General features: G+C 44.3%; 1 long non-coding RNA gene across 1 annotated transcript; it reads left to right on the plus strand.

Annotated features, from left to right (window-relative positions):
• The first annotated feature begins 512 nt into the window (after positions 1 to 512).
• On the plus strand, positions 513 to 18,823 carry LOC147019209 (uncharacterized). Its single transcript, XR_015062684.1, has 3 exons — positions 513 to 737; positions 14,221 to 14,295; positions 15,235 to 18,823. It is a non-coding gene; the product is annotated as an uncharacterized LOC147019209 (long non-coding RNA).
• The last annotated feature ends 1,586 nt before the right edge of the window (positions 18,824 to 20,409 follow it).

The following is a 20,409-nucleotide window of genomic DNA, read 5'->3' on the forward strand; positions in this document are numbered from 1 at the left end:
AGCTAACCAAAACATACCGAGGTAAACTAAACACACCGAGGTAAACAAAACATACCGAGGTAAACTAAACACACCGAGGTAAACAAAACACACCACTTAAGCAAAACACACTGAGCTAACCAAAACATACCAAGGTAAACTAAACACACTGAGGTAAACAAAACATACCGAGGTAAACAAAACACACCACTTAAACAAAACACACCGAGGTAAACAAAACACACTGAGGTAAACAAAACACACCGAGGTAAACAAAACATGCCGAGGTAAACTAAACACTCCGCCTGAAAGGCGGTTAAACAATAAAGAAGATTCCTAATGTGGAAACAAGTTTGAAAGGAGGGTAATCTCGCAAGACTACGTGTAATGTTGAAAGGAGGGGTAATCTCGCGAGACTACGTGTAATGTTGTGAGGGTAATCTCGCGAGACTACGTGTAATGTTGTAAGGAGGGGTAATCTCGCGAGACTACGTGATGTTGTGAGGAGGGTAATCTCGCGAGACTACGTGTTATGGACGTGATCTTGTTTCCTCACACCGTGAAGTGGATCATTAACATTGCGATGGTGTGTTCATCCGGCCGGGTGTGGACGGAAGTGTAACATGTATTATTTAAACGAACACCGGCCTCGTGTCCTCGGATACAAGCGTCTGAAACATGGTGACAGAAGTGGTTCCGTGCGAGAACTTCCTCCCAGTCAGCAACGGATTGCACCAAGCAGAACCCCCTGTGTAAAAGTGAGTAAATAACTGAAGGCCGTGAACTGCCGCTGTGTAACGTGCTGTGCGCAAACACCACGGGCCTTGATCAACATGGCTGCCAACATTAGGGCGAATTAATTGACGTTCAGTTCGCGTCTGAGAGAGAAAGCTTCATCTTGTAAACATGGCGGATTGAAGAACGAGCTGAGAAGAGAGAAACCCGTCTCGGCGTTGTCATGGGAGATCACGTGGGCGCCGCGTGAGGGAACGTGACGTCACTGTGAACGTGACCTCGAGACGTGCGGGGTCGTGGAGCTCACGGTCGTCCTGTGGTGGAATCGCTAAACTCCAAAACATGGCGGAACATTTATTTTTGTGACAAAGTACCGAACTTGGTATCCGGCTTCCTGTGACCACACTGAACGATTTTAGAAGGGGAGTCCGGGTCGGCCCCTCATGGCTCGGCTTCGGCAGCCATTTTCCAAGATGGCCGCCATTGGGGGGAAGGGGAGGACGTGCATCACCATATAAAAGGAATATGTATTGATTGATGAAACGGCGGTTTTAACGTTTCCAGTGATATCTATATGTAATTCCAGCAGTGTGTGTGTGTGTGTGTGTGTGTGTGTGTGTGTGTGTGTGTGTGTGTGTGTGTGTGTGTGTGTGTGTGTGTGTGTGTGTGTGTGTGTGTGTGTGTATGCGACCGCCGTTTCTCAACGACCGCCGGTCCGATCGGATTGAAACTTGCCAGGAATATTGCCCGGGCCCCACAGATGTGCCTTTTTGAGGTTTGATATCAATCGGACGAGCGGTTCTCAAGTTACGGCCATTTATCTGTCGACCAATGACAAGACACGGTGCTATGACGTCACGAATGACGTCACAATTAATATGTATTTTTTATTATTATTATTTTTTGCACGATTGACGGTCCGTTCTGATTGAAACTTTCCAGAAATATTGCTGGGCACCCGCGGATGTGCCTTTTCGAGGTTTGATATTAATCAGATAAGCGGTTCCCAAGTTACGGCCATTTATCTGTCAACCAATGACAAGACACGGTGCTATGACGTCACGGATGACAATTAATGTTTATTTATTTGTTTTTTGTGAATACATTTACAGAGAGAGGAGGGGGAGAGGGGGGGGGGAGAGAGAGAGGGGGCGTCACAATTCAAGAGAGGGGGAGAGAGGAGGGGCGAGACTCGCGGGGGGGGGGGAGCGAGGGGGGGCGAGAGAGAGGGTCGTCACAATTCTTCTTCGTTTGATATGACGTCACAATTGACGCTGGGGACCTGAGTATGTTTCTCAGGTGTTTCCCAAGTCATGGCCATTTATGATACGGTTGGTTCGATCTAATTGAAAAAAATGCCCCAATCCTGTCGTCCTTTACGAGAGCGAAGGAACGAAGCTGCACATACTGGCACGCCTCACCCACGAGAGAGGGTACTGGAACGAGAGAGGAGGGGGCGAGAGATGGGGGGAGGGGTGGGTGAGAGGGTGGGGGTGAAAAAAATGCCCCAATGCAGTCGTCGTTTATGCACCTACGGGCCCGCCCCTACTGGCCCGTACTAGTACAATAAAATTTCACGATACAATATTTCACGCAATTGCATTTTGTTCAAAATAGCTTTAAAATGGCAGGAAACTTAATATAGGGGGGAATGGCAACAAGAACGTCTCTATAATATCAGTGGTTCTTAACCTTTTTATGTGCTCGTACCCCTTGAGCTTTCATAATATTTCCCCGTACCCCCTGTCTAAAATGACTTACGGAAATAAATGAAATTGTAATAATTGATATGAAATACAATGTAATGAATATAATTCTTTATACAATGCGTTGAATACATACAAATATACTGAATACAAAAATAGCCTTTCAAGTACAACCGTACTTACACAGAACACCGACAATCAGACATTTTACTAATGGCTCTTTTGTTGTTGTTTTTCATCAATGATCATGCTGAAACGAGGTTCTTTTTTTTGAGATAGCCACACGCATGTCACAACCTGCATCCCAACGATTCCTAGCCTTGGTTTTGATGTGTACGAGAGTTGAAAAACCAGTTTCACATAAGTCGGTAGTAGCAAATGGCACAAGGTCCTCCAAAGCTCTCTCTGCTAACTGGGGGAATGCGTTGAGTTGTGCACACCAGAAGGTATCTAACTGCATTGAATGAAACTCCATTTTGATTTTATTACTGGCTTTCATCTCAACTGGATCTTCTTTCATTTCATCATCATCATCCATGGAATCTAGGTTGAAAACAAATGGGTCCTGCATCCATCCCTGTGAAACAGAAACCTCTCCATTGCTGAAAGTATCCCTGGAAGGACTGACTCAGCAGCTGCAAATGTTCTTTAATTTCAGTCACAATGAGTAATAAATTTTTCTGCATTAGAAATTTCACCAAGCTTTGGAAAATTTGCATAGTTTCCAGACCCAATGTGATTTATCCAGATTGTAAGTTTATTAGTGAAGGCAGACATCTTTTCCCTGGCTGTGATCATGTTCATCCCTGTACCCTGGATGGACGTGTTCAACTCGTTGAGGTGGCTGAATATATCTGCCAGGTATGCCAGGGACAAAATGAACTTCTCATTTTAAAAGTGCTCTGCTATGCCACTGCCTCGCTGTCTAAGAAAATACTGGATTTCTTTGTGCAGTTCGAAAACACGAGTAAACACTCGGCCACGGGATAGCCACCTCACCTCTGTGTGGTAAAGAAGAACATTGTGTTCAGCTCCAATTTCGTCACGAAAAAAAAAAACTTTGAAGAGACGGTGATTCAAGGCTTGTCCTCTGATAAAGTTTACTGCTCTCACAACAATTGACAACAAATTTTTCAATTGTTCTGGTAATGTCTTAGCTGTAAGGGCATGGCGATGCAGCACACATTGGGTGACTGTGACGTGAGGCACCTCCTTTTTTCACACGGGCAGCAAAGCCTGATTTGTTTCCAAGCATGGCAGGAGCTCCATCGGTGCAAAGTGAACCACACATGTCGAGAGTCATCCCGTGCTTCAAGAAGAAATCCTTGACGATATTGAACACATCAATTGCTTTTGTGGTTGTTGTCAATGGTTCGCAAAACAAGAATTCTTCCACCACTTCTTTCTCCTTCACATACCGCACAAATACTAATAACTAACTACAAAAACTGACGTCTGTTGACTCATCTCACTGAAGACTCACTTTGATAGGACTGGCTTTGATATCGGCAATCACCTGCTGCAAGATGTCTTTACTCATGTCACGAATCCTGGAACAGATTTGACTCATGTCCACGAATCCTGGAACAGAACAGGAACAAATGTCATTTGACAAGGGTACTTGCTTTAGTTTCTTTTCTGCCTCAGTCCCCAGTACTGTTTTTGCCATTTCTAGTGCACAAGGTTTCACCAATTCTTCAGCAACTGTATGAGGCTTTTTTTTTCTTGGCACACAAAAATGCAACTTGGTAAGATGCTTGCAACAATGGCTTCTCAATCGGTACAAATCCCTGCTTTGGTAAGGTACCACCACAATCAAATCGTCCCCTTTTGATCTTCAAGGTATTGAAATCATTTCCTGACTTCGCACCCCTGTGCCGGTTATTAAAATGTTCATTAAGTCTTGAAGGTTTGAGATTTGCATTTGTAAATACTGTGCTGCATAGTATGCACTGTGGTCTCTGAGTTCCATCTTTTTCTGTCATGCAAGTGAAACCATATCAAACATAGTCATAATTCCACTTGCGTTTCTTGGACATGGCTCAGCACTGAAAATAAATGCACACAATTAGTAAACGAAATTTTGAATCAATAGCAAAAGTTGTGACAAAGTCATACACAAAAAAAACAGTGAAATAATATATTGTTGGACTCGGATCTTAGGATTCTTCATCTTCGTAAACAATGACTGGATTGGGGCATTTTTTCAATTACATCGGACCAACCGTATCATAAATGGCCATAACTTGGGAAACACCTGGGACACATACTCAGGTTCCCAGCGTCAATTGTGACGTCGTATCAAATGAAGAATTGTGACGCCCCCCTCTCTCGCCCCCTCGCTCCCCCTAATCTCCCCACCTCCTATCTCCCCCCTCCTCTCTTGCCCCTCTCTCTCTCACCCCCACACTCACCCCCTCTTTCGCCCCCTCCTCTCTCCTCTCTTGAATATTGACGCCTCCTCTCTCTCACCCCCTCTCTCCCTCCTCTCTCCCTCCTCTCTCCCTCCCCTCTCTCGCCCCCTCTCTTGCCCCCTCTCTCCCCCCCAATTCTCACCCCCTCCTCTCTCCCCCTCTCTCCCCCTCCTCTCTCCCCCTCCTCTCTCCCCCTCCTCTCTCCCCTCTCTCCACCCTCTCTCCACCCTCTCTCCCCCTCTCTCCCCCTCTCTCCCTCCCCTCTCTCTCTCCCCCTCTTTCTCCCCCCTCTTTCTCCCCCCTCTTTCTCCCCCCTCTTTCTCCCTCCTCTTTCTCCCCCTCTCTCTCCCCCTCTCTCTCCCCCCTCTCTCTCCCCCTCTCTCTCCCCTCTCTCTCCCCCCTCTCTCTCCCCCTCTCTCTCCCCCTCTCTCTCACCCCTAGTCTTGCCCCTCCTCTCTCCCCCCTCCTCTCTCCCCCTCCTCTCTCCCCCTCCTCTCTCCCCCTCCTCTCTCCCCCTCCTCTCTCCCCCTCCTCTCTCCCCTCCTCTCTCCGCCCTCCTCTCTCGCCCTTCTCTCGCCCTTCTCTCGCCCCTCTCTCTCGCCCCTCTCTCTCGCCCCCACTCCCACCCTTCTCTCTCGCCCCTCTCTCTCGCCCCTCTCTCTCGCCCCCACTCCCACCCCCTCACGTCCCCTCTCTCGCCCCTCTCTCTCGTCCCCACTCCCGCCCCCTCTATCTCCCCCTCTCTTGCCCCCCTCTCTCCCCCTCCTCTCTCCCCCTCCTCTCTCCCCCTCCTCTCTCCCCCTCCTCTCTCCCCCTCCTCTCTCCCCTCCTCTCTCCCCCTCCTCTCTCCCCCTCCTCTCTCGCTCCTCTCTCTCGCCCCTCTCTCTCACCCTTCCTCTCTCCCCCCCTCTCTCGCCCCTCTCTCTCACCCCCACTCTCATTCCCCCTCTCCCATCCCCCTCTCTCGCAGATATTGGTCGACAGATAAATGGCCGTAACTTGGGAACCGCTCGTCCGATTAATATCAAACCTCCAAAAAGGCACATCCGCAGGTCCCCAGCAATATTCCTGGCAAGTTTTAATCAGATCGGACTGTCAGTCGTGCAAAATACATAAATAAATAAACATGAAGTGTGACTTCATTCGTGATGTCATATCACCGTGTCTTGTCATGGTCGACAGATAAATGGCCGTAACTTGGGAACTGCTTATCCGATTTTTATCAAACCTTGAAAAGACACATCCGCGGGTCCCCAGCAATATTCCTGGCAAGTTTCAATCAGATCGGACTTTCAATCGTGCAAAAAAAATAAATAAATAAATAAATAAACATTAATTGTGACATCATTCGTGATGTCATTGCACCGTGTCTTGTCATTGGTCGACAGATAAATGGCCGTAACTTGGGAACCGCTCGTCCGATTGATATCAAACCTCGAAAAGGCACATCCGCGGGGCCCCGGCAATATTCCTGGCAAGTTTCAATCCGAAGAGGAAGCATTGTGACATCATTAGTGATGTCATAGCACCGTGTCCTGTCTGGTTGACAGACAATATATAGGTCGTTATTGGTTGACAGACATTGGTCATTGTATCACGTTATTCTTTTTATTCAATTATTGTGTACTGCCAATTATTGTGCTATTATTATTAGTATTAATATGCTGTTATCATTATTCTGAGAAAAATGGCATGATAAGGTGGAACGACACTTCAGCTGCCATATATACACCTTTTCAACACTGAAAAAAGCAATAAAATGGCCGTAACTTGGGAACCGCTCGTCCGATTGACATCAAACCTCGAAAAGGCACATCTGCGGGGCCCCGGCAATATTCCTGGCAAGTTTCAATCCGATCGGACCGGCGATCGTCGAGAAACGGTGGTCGCAGACAAACAGACAGACAGACACACACACAGATTGCTGGAATTATAGATAGAATTTATGTCTTCATATCTCCACCTTCACAATGAAAACCCTTCACAACACATCACAACCCCATCCTACAGCTTCATATTCCAACAAAACCATTCCACTACTAAAATTTAATCACAGGACAACACCACAGTGCAGCAACATTATCACTTATCTTCCCATTGTAATACCTCCTTTGCTGCACAATAGCTTATCAGATCATTGCACCATCTTTATCACACTACAAGACCACTTTATTGCAATATATCAAACAAACACCACACTGTAACAGTACGAACCTGTTCCTCCGAAGCCCAAAACACAACTGAGCAATGTCCAACTTCCAAGCAACAGTGCCAGTCATATAACTGAACGCGTATTATACGAGTAAAATTGACAATGTATGAAACACGTTAAGTCTCAAACCGTAAGGATAAGCCAAGTAACACTGTCTTTTACAAATATAATTACATCATAGATTTGAGTTAAAAACGGTAAAGAATTAAAATTAAATGCGACCTCAAAAATATAAAATATATAATATTTGATTATTGGTTAACAAAAAAAATATTTTCACAAAAAAAATTAGTGACCACTATATTCGTTATTGTTGTGTGTCTGTCTGTCTGTCTGTCTGTCCCGAGCATAGCTCCGTGGGTTTTAATCCGATCCTGATAAAATTTTGGTGGGAGGTTTATATCATGATCGAGTTGTGTTTTCCTGAGAATGGGCGTGGTGCGCCCATAATGGGCGGAGCCACGCCCAGAAAGCATGTGTTTTTAGGGGGTAGCCGATTTCAATTTGCATCTTCTCCGAGGGAGTTTGTCGAATCTGGCAGGGGGTTTTAGTATTTGGTTAGCCCAATGGCACCTGCATAGTCCCTCGGAGCTCGATTTTTCATTTTCGTCCCAAGGTCAAGGTCACGAACTTAGAAAATTGCGAATTTTGACATAAAAATCCATCTTCTCCGAGGGGGTTTGTCGAATCTGGCAGGGGTTTCGGTATTTGGCTAACCCAATGGCACCTGCATAGCCCCACGGAGCTCGATTTTTCATTTTCGTCCCAAGGTCAAGGTCATAAGGTCACGAACTTAGAAAATTTCGAATTTTGACATAAAAATCATACGACCGCCCAAACTTTGAGAGCGAGGATGACAATAATTTTTATGCATAATCTTGAGGTCAATCCCCACCTTAAGTCTTGAAACCATTTTGCTCTATCTCGAACACCTTGCCCCTTCAAGTTTGTTTTTACGCTGATTTCATCAAAGTATGGATAATCCGAGGAGTGCGAAATGCCATATAGCCTATATGACGTTATATTGTTCTTGGAATGTTCCAGAGGAAGTTTTGCACCAAAGGTTATAATCCTTGACCTTTGACCTTTGTAGTTCACAAAGGTCAAATTTTCAAAGTTGTGGAAATCGAACCGGGTTTTCGACCTTCTTCGACGAACTAACTCCAATAAGCTATAGCACGTATCCTGTTTCCTTATTTTAATGTCCACAACATTGTTTTGTGACCTTTAAAGGTTATGCAAAGGTCAAATTTTGAAAGTTGTTGAACGAAACCGGGTTTTCGACATTTTGCCGCTAATAACCTGTCACTCGTACCACATCATGTTGATCATTTTTATAACTTGGTCAAACATTATCACATTGTCTCATCCTTGACTTCTGAAACAATCTACATCGTCAAATACCGCTCGTGAACCATGGTCGTCTTCAGACTTGTAATATTTTAAAATTATTCATGAATTGAAACATTTCTTATTAGCTATTTATTTATTTATTTATTTATTATTATTATTATTGGAATTTAAGTACTAGACAGTATTGAATTTGACACCATATATCGTACCCCCTGCTTTGTTGCTTCGTACCCCCGGTTAAGAACCACTGGTCTGTATAGTCTCTACTGTAATTTTTTTGAAATTAATTTTCCAAGAAACTTCCCAGATGACCTTTGTTGATTCCTGAACTTCTTGGAAAAAAAAACATCTGAAATTACGATTTTATGGCAGATTTTGTTTGTTGTTGCTATGGCAACCGAACCCCAGATTTCACAAAAAGTACTTTTCGCTGGTGTAACGGTGAAGGAGGTCGCAAAATTATTAACAACCTTTTTTTACATTATGCATTTTGCAGATAATGTCAAAGTATTCTATCTTGTTGAATAAATTTGAAATGGAATGCATAGTGCACGCCGTTGGTATCGGTGAACGAGAGGGTTTGATTGGATATTGCCGTTCATTAGTGTGAATTTGTCTCCCTTACACATCGCATGGGCACTTGCATTTCAAATCGGACTTTATGCATTTGCAAGTCCTGCCCGGCTTCTTGCAGCCACATTTAATAAGTTCTTGGCAAACAGCTGACACTTGCGGTCGTGTAATCCACACCAGGTACCATCGAATCCCGTCTATGCGCCACCCGAATTCTGCTGGCGACGGAAGTAATGGCGTGGTCTCGCTGCCTGTCCATATTCCAGTCTGATCGACTGCCCACTTCAGATGCTGATCCGAGGCATCCTGGAATCTGTAGTCAAGGTTTCGGATTATAACATGTGCTTCAACCAAAATTCAGGGTTGGATAAACAGAATTTTAATTGAGGAATCGTTTCTGGTTCTACATTAAACCTCTCAAACCCTGAAAAATATTGGAGCTCACCTGTGTGGGTGGAATTTGATCAACAAGGATTTATCGTGATGACAGAAGAGATATTTTCTGCAGGCGCTGACTGACGATAAGGGACTGGATCGATCGTACAGCTTGACTATGTATTGCTCAATAAGTTTGAAAGGAGCTTCATTTGTGTGAAGATTGCAGAACCGGTGATCGGAGATGAACATGAACGCATCATTCACTTCCTCAAAGTCCATCCATACCTTGTACTCCGTCTTCTTACCAATGCCCACAAAGGCAGACGTGGTATCACAACCGGTCAAGCTGTGGAATATTGGTAGACACCAGGATGCACGTATCCAAGTTCCGAACAAATGTCGTTGATTTGTAGTACGTGAAGTTCTTTCCCATTCCGAAGGCGACCCACAGAACCAGATCCGGACAGCGACTCAGAAGCTTGTGGAATTGTCCAATCAGGATGACGACGACATCACCATCGACTGTGCGTACTTGTATCCAGGTAAACCCATGGTCCAGAGAATCGATCAGATGAACTAACATCCGACTGTCAGCCTCTTCATGAGAACAATCGGACATGGGATCACCTCCAATGGATATCACGTTGACACCTGGAAAACAAGAATATATCGAGTAAACATTTAATGTTGACGATGTAATTGAGTAGAAAGTTGTTGTACATTGATACCGTGTTGATTTCAGCTCACCAGATGTGATAGGTACTTCCTTGCCCTCAGGGAACGAAGTGTGCCAAACAGCGTTGCTCAGAAAGTTGAAAAGTTCATTCTTATTCGTGGAATCTTCAAGAAACATGGACCATTTCGCAGGAAGTCGAGTTTCCTTGGAGAATTTCAACCGTTCTCCCTTTCCGCGTTTCCTTCAGGTTGCCTGAGACGTACCGATCCCATACTATGTCTACCCTTTTCACAGTGGACAGTTGCAAAATGTAAGGGATGAAAGTCTTGTAGGTGGAGTCATCAAAGGTTCGAACAGCCGCTGTTGGTCGTGCGTGTACAATGGCGGGGCCGTCAACAATCTTGCAGTTGAGATCAGTTGGTTCAATTGAATTATCAGACAACCCAGGACGTCCGACTTTTTCCCTGAGCGCAGCTTTCCAAGTTCAGATAAGGCGGGGGGGGAAATGAACCGATTTTGTGTGAGAATAAATTCTCCAAGTCGCCTTTACGTGAATGTACTGCGGCATGCAGTCTTCCGAACAAGCTGACTTTTGTTTTGTCTGACGAGCCTTTTGTATAACCTTCGATTTGGCCGGCTTCGATTTGAAGATGGAGATGTTGTTCTTGTTGATGTTATCGTGAAATGATGCAGTGCGTTCCTCAAAGACACGCAGAACGAAGGACTGGTACTGTTGGCATCCTAACTCTTCCAGTGATCTACAGCCTCGACAGCTGCCTCCGTCAGACAAGTGCGGGAACATAGGTGAATTCATTCCGGAAAGTCGTCCAGGAACGGATTTCCATACTTGTCCACGGTATGCATCAAGTCGTGCACTTTGTTGTGAAAACGTTTCTGGGTCGACGGGGTGTTCTCATGGTGCTGACCGGAAGCGGTGTTAGCGGGTCTGTAGCTGTCTTTGAACTCATACATTCATCGGGACATCTCTGGCCGTGTTAACATGTAGCGCCTGAAAAAGTACACACAAAGAACCTTTTACCTTGCCATCTTGCTCACCTTCGTTTTAAAGTTTTATTGTACGAATTCCTTTGTCCTAAATTCATACATGTATCTTGAAGTCATGGTACTGTACATCGTTTCCACAGCTGTGAAATGTTACTCCATCTAACGACGATTGCTATACATCATACGTTCATCCTTTGTTGGGAATGAATCATCGGTATGGTGAGTCGTTTCATTTGAAGAAACTTAAGCGTTCAACTTAACGTAGTGCGCTGGGATTGTCCAGAATGCCGACGATTCCACCGAGTCCCTTGATTACTTTGTTCTGTTGTTCGTGGCATTCATCTATCGGGATGGCCGCGAACGGGTTACAGGTCTTATTCACGACCCATGCTCCATTTTCCATGAATGCCGTCTTGACTTCCGTGGGTAATGACTTCATGTCCCTGATGTGCACGGCGGTCCAGCGACTGTCGTGGACATGGTCCATGATGAAGAACATTGGTGTCAGTTCTTCCAGTGCTTCAATGTAGAGAGAAAAGTTTTCCTCTCGGTGCGCTTTCACAAACTGCAGGATGAGGATTTGAATGCGAATCACCACGTCCCAAAACATGAATGCCGCGCTCTTCTTGCACATCATCCCTCTCCAGGTATTGTAGTTGCTGCCACCTCCAGTTGCACTGTGAGCTGCTCTTCGCAGGTTAGCGAGGGCGAGTGTCGTCACCTGGTGAACGTGTCTGAAATGAAATCAGAAAAGCACCATAATTATACAGAATGCAATTTGGGCATTGTTCAATTGTAAATGCCAGTGGAGAAACGGAAACCTACACTTAGAGACTCCAGCAAATATATTTGTCCTCGAATCATAAATACCTTCTACGCTTGAGATGAGAAACTTTAAGCAGACCATCTCGGCCATCAGCCATGGCACAGAAAGTGCCTGAAAATCAAGTTTCGTTCCACTCATCGGGGGGGCGGGGGGGGGGGGTAGACAAAACCTTGATAATATGATAGTATATATCCAAATACATACGTATCCAAAAGTTCTCCACTCAAACAGCTGCAGTTATTGTGTATTTTCATCTTGAAAATCGATGCATTCCCCGCGCTCTCTCATTTGAATTTTCTCCACTCGGATCACGTGTGGGCCACATGACGCCTCGACAGCCAATAGATCGGCTGACATCGTATGCAAATTATGTCAGACTGTCATGTGACCACCAGCTAAGTTGTCCAAGATAGCAGCTTCCTGCAGGGAGGAAATCACCGGCAGCTGATCGGTGATTTTTGATGAACATGGCCAGTGAGGACGCTCCCCAGTGTATTATTCACCAGGACAATGTAGCGAATGAAAAAGTCAAACGTTTTACGTCTGTAAGATGGGATAAACGGAGAGAAAGTGTCAACAAATGCCTCATCTTGGACGGTCACGAATGACGTTTAGCCGTTTAGCCGAGAGTGCCGGCGCGGGAGGACTAACTTCGATCATGGGCCCATTGTACCCGGAGTGCCGGTGTAAAGATTTCAAGCTACCCCCCTTTCAAGTTACCTCCCGATAATCTGAAATCGATTTCAAGTTACCCCCGGGGGTAGCTTGAAATCGATTTCATCCTACCCCCTATGATTTCAGATTACCCCCCCCCTCAAAACATTTATTTATGTTGTTTATTTTCAAAAAATAGTTATTTAATTGATATTGAAAACTAATTAGGGAAAAACTATTGACCACGTGACCGCCTTTAAAGAGTTTGCAATGAATTTTGATTTTATTATGAATGATTTGATTTTAATATTGTTAATTGAAATCAGTATTTCTCATCGTTATAGTTTTTGCCACATTTTAATGAAATCCTTCTTTGATATAGTTGATACAAATAGACATACTGGTTTATCTTTTTAACCAACTCAGACGATACTTACAATTATGGAAACAACGCAATAAAATCAATGTGTAAGAAAGGCAATGAAAACAGCTTATTTTTAATTCACAATTTCGTTGCGGTGGTGGTGGTCATATGGCAGCTTCGCTGCCGGGTGAGCTCTCATTTCACCGACCTCGGAAGGATGACATGCTGAGTCAACCCCCCAGTGCTTAAATTCAGCGGCTGACGGGGCTTGAACTCAGGACCCGAGGATCCCAAGCCACCACCCTAACCACTGAGCCAACAACAGGCTACGCACTCAGCATGTCATCCTTCCGAGGTTGGTGAAATGAGTACCAGTTCCAGTGTGTGTACTGGTAGAGGGGCACTGCATCAGCGACACACTCGCGCTTCAAGAAGTGAGAGCTAACCCGGCAGCGAAGCTGCCATACGACCACCACCACCACCACAACGAAATTGTGAATTAAAAATAAGCTGTTTTCATTGCCTTTCTTATACATTGATTTTATTGCGTTGTTTCCATAATTGTAAGTATCGTCTGAGTTGGTTAAAAAGATATACCAGTATGTCTATTTGTATCAACTATACCGAAGAAGAATTTCATAAAAATGTGGCAAAAACTATAACTGTATGAGAAATACTGATTTCAATTCATAACAATATTAAAATCAAATCGTCTATATACATAAAGTTGAAAGTGTGTCTGTCTGTGTGTGTGCTTCTCAGTGACCAATGCACGCGAAAAGTACTGGACTGATCCTCACCAAACTTCACATGCTGACAGAACATGTACCCGGGAGTGTCCCGATGTAAAAGAATTGTACTTCTGACTTCCAGTTTCTGAATTATGACGTCATCACCTAATTTCGTAACGTTAATTTTTCAAGTTCAGCCGATTGACATGGGGCCAACGGAATTTGCTCGAGAATGAGAAATTAATACTACAGTCAATTGAGGACAATGACTTCCGACTTCCCGGTTTCCGAATTATGACTTATGCATTCGACACACTTGCAAAAATGACCGTATGTATATTATACCGTATAATGATATAATAATCATCTGTAAGTCATTTTATGAACATTTTCTTTGTTCATTATTGTTATAAAAACCATTTTTATTGTTACTGTATAACGTTTTTACGTCACTTCAGCCTGGATTCGGGATCAGCGATCATATAATGTAAATCACGATTAAAAATTTATTTTTTGATGATACGGGAGTTATCTTTATTAAAATCAGTGGAGAAAATATACACCATGTCTGATATTTGAGTCTTTCATGTCTCCGACGATGCCTTTATCTCCAGGGACGCATCATTCCCCATGACAAAAACCAGAAGCAAAAGGGTCATAGCCGACGACATGGATTCCAAATTGCCAAGGTATTGTGTTGTTGTTGTTGTTGTTGTTGTTTACTATTCTCTCATGTGCACGCGTTGAGTATGAAGCTCACTACGTTCGCTATTAAATGCTGTGCGGTGTATAAACACGATCGGGTTTGATTTCTATGTTGCGAATATTAAACACTGTGCGGTGTATAAACACGATCGGGTTTGATTTCTATGTTGCGAATATTAAACGCTGTGCAGTGTATAAACACGATCAGGTTCGATTTCTATGTTGTGAATATTGTATCTGTGCTGTATCACGTGATTAGGTTTTCGTATATCATGACTCGCCCGCTCGGGGTGGCAGGAATGTACATCAGGACGCGCAATAAAGCGGAGTTGATGCTAACACTCTTGCTTCTCATGTTCCTCTGCACCTCGTACACCATAGTATCCATACTATTAAAAATGTGTGTGTGTGTGTGTGTGTGTGTGTGTGTGTGTGTGTGTGTATGTGTGTGTGTGTGTGTGTGTGTGTGTCAGTGTATGTGTGGCAGCCTCTACAATTTTACAATTCACTGTGACATATACTCCTTCAGACCCGCCGTCATCCACGGGATTCCTGTGCGGAGCACGGGTATCCCTGCTAGTTCATAATAAAATCAAAATTCATTGCAAACTCTTTAAAGGCGGTCACGTGGTCAATAGTTTTTCCCTTATTAGTTTTCAATATCAATCAAATTACTATTTTTTGTAAATAAACAACATAAATAAATGTTTTGAGGGGTGTAATCTGAAATCGTAGGGGGTAGGATGAAATCGATTTCAGATGAAAGGGGGGTAGCTTGAAATCGTTACACCGGCACTCCAGGTTCAATGGGCCCATGATCGAAGTTAGTCCTCCCACGCCGGCACTCTCGACTAAACATAGTTCGTGACCGTCTAAGACGAGCCATTTGTTGACACTTTCTCTCCGTTTATCCCATCTTACAGACGTAAAACGTTTGACTTCTTCGTTCGCTACATTGTCCTGGTGAATAATACACTGGGGAGCGTCCTCACTGGCCATGTTCATCAAAAATCGCCGATCAGCTGCCGGTGATTTCCTCCCTGCAGGAAGCTGCCATCTTGGACAACTTTGCTGGTCACATGACAGTCTGACGTAATTTGCATACGATGTCAGCCGATCTATTGGCTGTCGAGGCGTCACGTGGCCCACACGTGATCCGAGTGGAGAAAATTCAAATGAGAGAGCGCGGGGAAAGCATCGATTTTCAAGATGAAAATACTACGTATGTATTTGGATATATATATACTATCATATTATCAAGGTTTTGCCCCCCCCCTATGAGTGGAACGAAATTGCACGATTCATCTTACGGCTGATGGCCTAATCAGCCATTCTGGATGATACGATCTGGGCCTCCGTTACTGCAGTGGTCCAACCACAACCTTCGAGAAGTTTGCCCATCATTGTCTAGAGAGTAGTCTCCATGTGCAAACCACCAAACATAATCACGTAGGATTGTTCACCGTATTGTTGAGCCCATTTCCACTGAGTCTGTTTTGCTAATGCGTACAGTGGCTGATCCATTGCAAGCACAGGTATCTGTCCCGGGTTTAGAAATTCCGTAGATGTTTTGACGATGTCCATACCATGTTTTATCATGGAAATGGTAGCGGCTTTTTCGTAGAATAAAGGTAATTGCCCTCTCGGACACGGAGAAGTCAAGGGGACTGGCTGTACAGAGGCGTGATAAGCAGCCCAGGTCAGTTTGTCGCAGGCATCCAACACTGGTTTCGACAACAAAATCGATCCATCTTGTGTCCAGTGGTCTTCATCGACTAAGGCCTTCTGTTGCGCATCATCGGTTCTGGGTGCAAAATCAGAATCATTGCAAATGTTGACTTCAACACAATTCTTGCTGAAAGCTATGGCAGGAACGTTTGTGTATGCGGCGCTCAAGCGACTTTCCGGGCTGTTACAAGGAATTCGGATTGATGGGCGCTCTTCTCCATGGTTTTCCTCTGTCGGAATTTGGAAAACACTGATGCCAGTGCCATGAAAGAAGGCCTTGCTTGCAATCGCCGACTGATTATGATCCAAGTTATCTATTGCACACACGGTGAACAGACCTTTTCTCAGGTTGACGGGGCAGACGGCGCCGTTTTCTTCAAAATGTTCACTGACGTTACAGGCCAGCTGGTTCTCCAGTTCGATCACCCTGTCGTACGAGACACTAAGCCATAACTTATGAAACTGTTCAATCAACTTCCTGCTTCGGCCCTGGGCGTGCAACGACATACCCATGTAAATTGGTAAGGGCGGTTCACAGTCCTTGGAGTGACATTCCTGTTCGCCCTGTCGCTTGTGCTTTTTAGCATTGAAGTGGATGGCTTGGCAGATAGTGAAGCACGCCTGCATCTCACTACGGTCAGCTTGCTTACCGAAATCCAGTTCCTCCAGTATCATGCATATTAGAGTTAACAGAGTCGTTGGAATCGATTGTCTTTGACATCCTGATTCGAATCTTCCCCTGAATTTCTCACAGTCCTCATCTCGCCTAAAAGTGTCGTTTGTGACAATTTCACCAGCCCTGGCAAGAATGCTGGTATTCTGATCATAGTTTCTGGACTGAATCACATCTCTCATTACCCGTCGCATTTCATCATTAGCCATTCGGAAGATGTTCTTGCCTTCCACCGGCTCTTCGAACTCTGGTATTCGATCCAGAAGCATATCCTTTGGTACTGTATGGTTGAGCTGGGTGGTGATGCCAAGTTCGCTCCGATGTGCCACGCACAAGCCAGGCAGTTCACTGAGTTTGAACATCGATACACCATCTTTCATTGCACTTTTCACGTACAAAACGAGTTCAATGAAGACTAGATTCCAGCAACCGACTGTCATCTATATCAGTCGACTTCGTGGCCTTTTCCACCCTGGAGCGATGTTGGCAATACTTGTTTCTTTGAGATTTCAGGCAATTAAAATGGTAGTGGGCATCAAGGGCAATAACATCTCCACCGGCGGACAGTTTCGCAATCAGGGCAGTGTCATGCAGTTCCTTCTCCAATGTTCGTAATTTGGTGTCTGCATCATAGGATCTATATGGAATCAGCTCACCAGGCAGAGAACAGAATATACACGTTTCAGGTGTGACCGCTGCATCCCCATGCTAAGTCATTTCCTTGTGGTTGAGTTTTCATTGTCCGCACTGTCCGCACTATGTCGTCGTTTCTTTGTTCGTTCCAGTTTCCATGTATTGAACTTGTCGTGGCAGGACTTATGCCACTTGGCACGGTTGGTAACGAAGCATTCTGCAGTTCCGCTGTTCCCGTACTGGACATCAACGGGTAACGCGTTGAGCTGGCGAAATTGTTCAAATTTTTGAAGATATTGGGAGTACGGCTCCACGTGAAAGTTGGAATGTAAGGGGCACCTTAGATCTTCGGCTGTCTCCCTCTGGCATACGATGCATATGGCCCAGTTGATCGGCCGCAGCGTTTGCAACAAACACGCTCCCGGTGAAGGGACCTGAAATTTATAGTTACACAAAAATATATTCGATGAATCACAAACATTTTAACAAGCTGAGATCATTCCACAAAAATAGGACAATTGCCACTTGTGAATTTGAGCCAGGTAAACGGTAACTCGAACCATACAAGACATAAAATTATTGTTTTAACTGTTCAGCTTTTGTATGACGTCTTGGGGTATAAAAATTATGTCGGTATGTAATTAGTTATAACGTAAAAAGCTACTGAGTCAATTGAACGATAGCCAGGCAAATCTTTATCAGGATAGTCGGAGTGGTCCAGAATTCTTGAAAAAGGTACTCACGGCCCCTAAAAATTGCACATTGGATCACAGATAGTACCTCTAATTTTGAGAATTCCTGCCCCATCGCCATTTTGACTACGCAATTTGCAATTTGCATTAATCAAATGGACAGTAGGTATGGCGTAGTAGGCAGTGTCTGTTCAAGTTTTTTTTTTTTTTTTTGTTTACATTGTCGAGGCTCGTATGAGAGCAAACACACGACTCACAGCAAGGGGGCATGAGACAAGAGGGGCGGGAGTGGAAGGGACCCACACCTAGCCAACTGGCGTGATGACAATTGAAGTCACCACATAAGAGGAATAGAGAGTTTGGATGAGAAGATAGAAGATGGTCCATGTTTTCGGATAGTGAGGTGTAGATGGAGTCATCACTGTTCGGTGGACGGTACAGTACACATATAAACATGAGGTGGGAGTGGAGGGGAAGCCGAAGCCAGAGGTATTCCTGGGGGTGTGGGGGAGTGAGAGCATTGCATGGAGAGTGAGGAATAGAGTCTTTGATGAAGAGAGCAACACCTCCACCAGGACGAGGCTCAGGTCTGTCATACCGTAAGAGGGACTAACCAGGGAGAGATACTTGGGAGTTAGACACGTCTTGGGAGAGGAAAGTTTCTGTTAGGCAGATAATGTCTGGTTTGTCAGTGGCAACCTGTATAGAAAGATCTGAAAGGTTTGAGCGAAGGCCCCGGATATTTGAGGTCCACACTTTTAATGAAGAGGTAGGGGAGGAGGCTTTGGGTGCAAGAGGTGGAGGGGGAGGGGAGGGTAGGACAAGGGATGAGGGGGGGAGGTAATTGTTCTCGTATAGGGAGTTTCTTCATCACCTTCTCGTCATTTTCAATTTTATTCCCATGTAAAACTTTAAAGTATTGATTTTGCTCAATGTGTTTTTAAATAGAATTTCAATACTTGGTTTCACCATATCAATTGCCTCAATGATTGATGTTGGTGTTGGTTTTTTTAAAGTGAAACAATGTTATTTTGATATGTCTTTTAAATGCTTCATCAATATGTTCAATAAAGTATCCAAGTATCCCCTCTTCATTCTTCTTGTGTTTGTGTGATTGAAGGTGTTTCTTAAAACTCACTTTTAAGACATCCTGAGAGCAGGCATCACAATGTTTTGTTTCTCATTCAAGTGGAGATATTTGTTGGAATAGATTGAATGTGTGTTTGTGGGTTTGTTTAAATATTTTTATTCATATTCATATTCACGATTACAAACATCGTAGTATGTTGTATTCATCATATTTATATAGTACTAGCAGGGTACCTGTCCCTGACGAGCTCGTCGACGTCTCACCTCAAATTTGTGTGTATTGGTAGAAAAGGGAATTAAATGTAAATATTCAGTGTGCAGATATCACAGTAGGTGGAGCTAGTAACCTCAGCAACCTCGTTCCATTCTACCAATGAGGATTTCCAATCTATGCTTGTTGTACCTCTGGTACTACTTGGGAGTGAGGGTGATATTATGAAAGCTTGGCGAGGAAACTAATTTAGGCACATTTTGTACCTACCGCCTAATGGAAGATCACCAAAGTTCTTTCCATACCAACCGACCACCAACAGGCACCTATCCCTCTTCACATCGCTTCTTCAGTCCCCAACTTTTCGCCTCTCTCTATACTTCCCATAGCTTTGCTTTGGACAATTTCCATTGAGTATTTCTCACAACATTTCATTCTGGTTTCCCATTCGATGATCCACAGATCAGTCATTTCGGTTTCACTTTTCGACATCAGTTTCACTTTGGGAAATCAGTTTTGATTCGTCATCACGCAACTTGTGAAGCAACGTGAATGGTGCACGAAAAACGTCATCAAAAATGATTTTTAGGGGAATCTTTTTTGATTTTCTAAAGGGTGTAGAAGGGTCTAAGGGTCTCAAAGGGGTCTAAATGTCTAAAGGGATCTTGGGTGAAAGAGCAAAAGTGGTCTGAAAAGTGTCGAAAGTATTGAAGATGGTCTATACGTCTCAAAAGGGTCTAAATGGGTATTAAAGGGTCTAAAGGATGTCAAGGGTCTAATGGGATCCACTGGCCATACAGGTTGAAAAGGAGTGAAGCTGTTGTAAATAAATTAACGCTGGAGTGCAACACGGCAATAATGGGACAAATGACCTCCTCATGATTGCTGATGCCACCTATTTTGGTGCGTTGTGGTTAAAAAATCTAATCGTAGAAAGTTTCGTCATTAATTAACTTTGAGAGCTCAAAGCAGTGAGGTCACAAATAAAAAAACATTTCGGTTTTACATTTCGAGGTGGACAACCCATTTTCCTGTTGCAGCCTCTTCTTCCTCTTTACAGGGAGGTGGCATC

The sequence above is a fragment of the Eptatretus burgeri genome, chromosome 10, assembly GCF_056783735.1.
Source record: "Eptatretus burgeri isolate ZD-2024b chromosome 10, Ebu_testis_v1, whole genome shotgun sequence".
Lineage (NCBI taxonomy): Eukaryota > Metazoa > Chordata > Myxini > Myxiniformes > Myxinidae > Eptatretus > Eptatretus burgeri.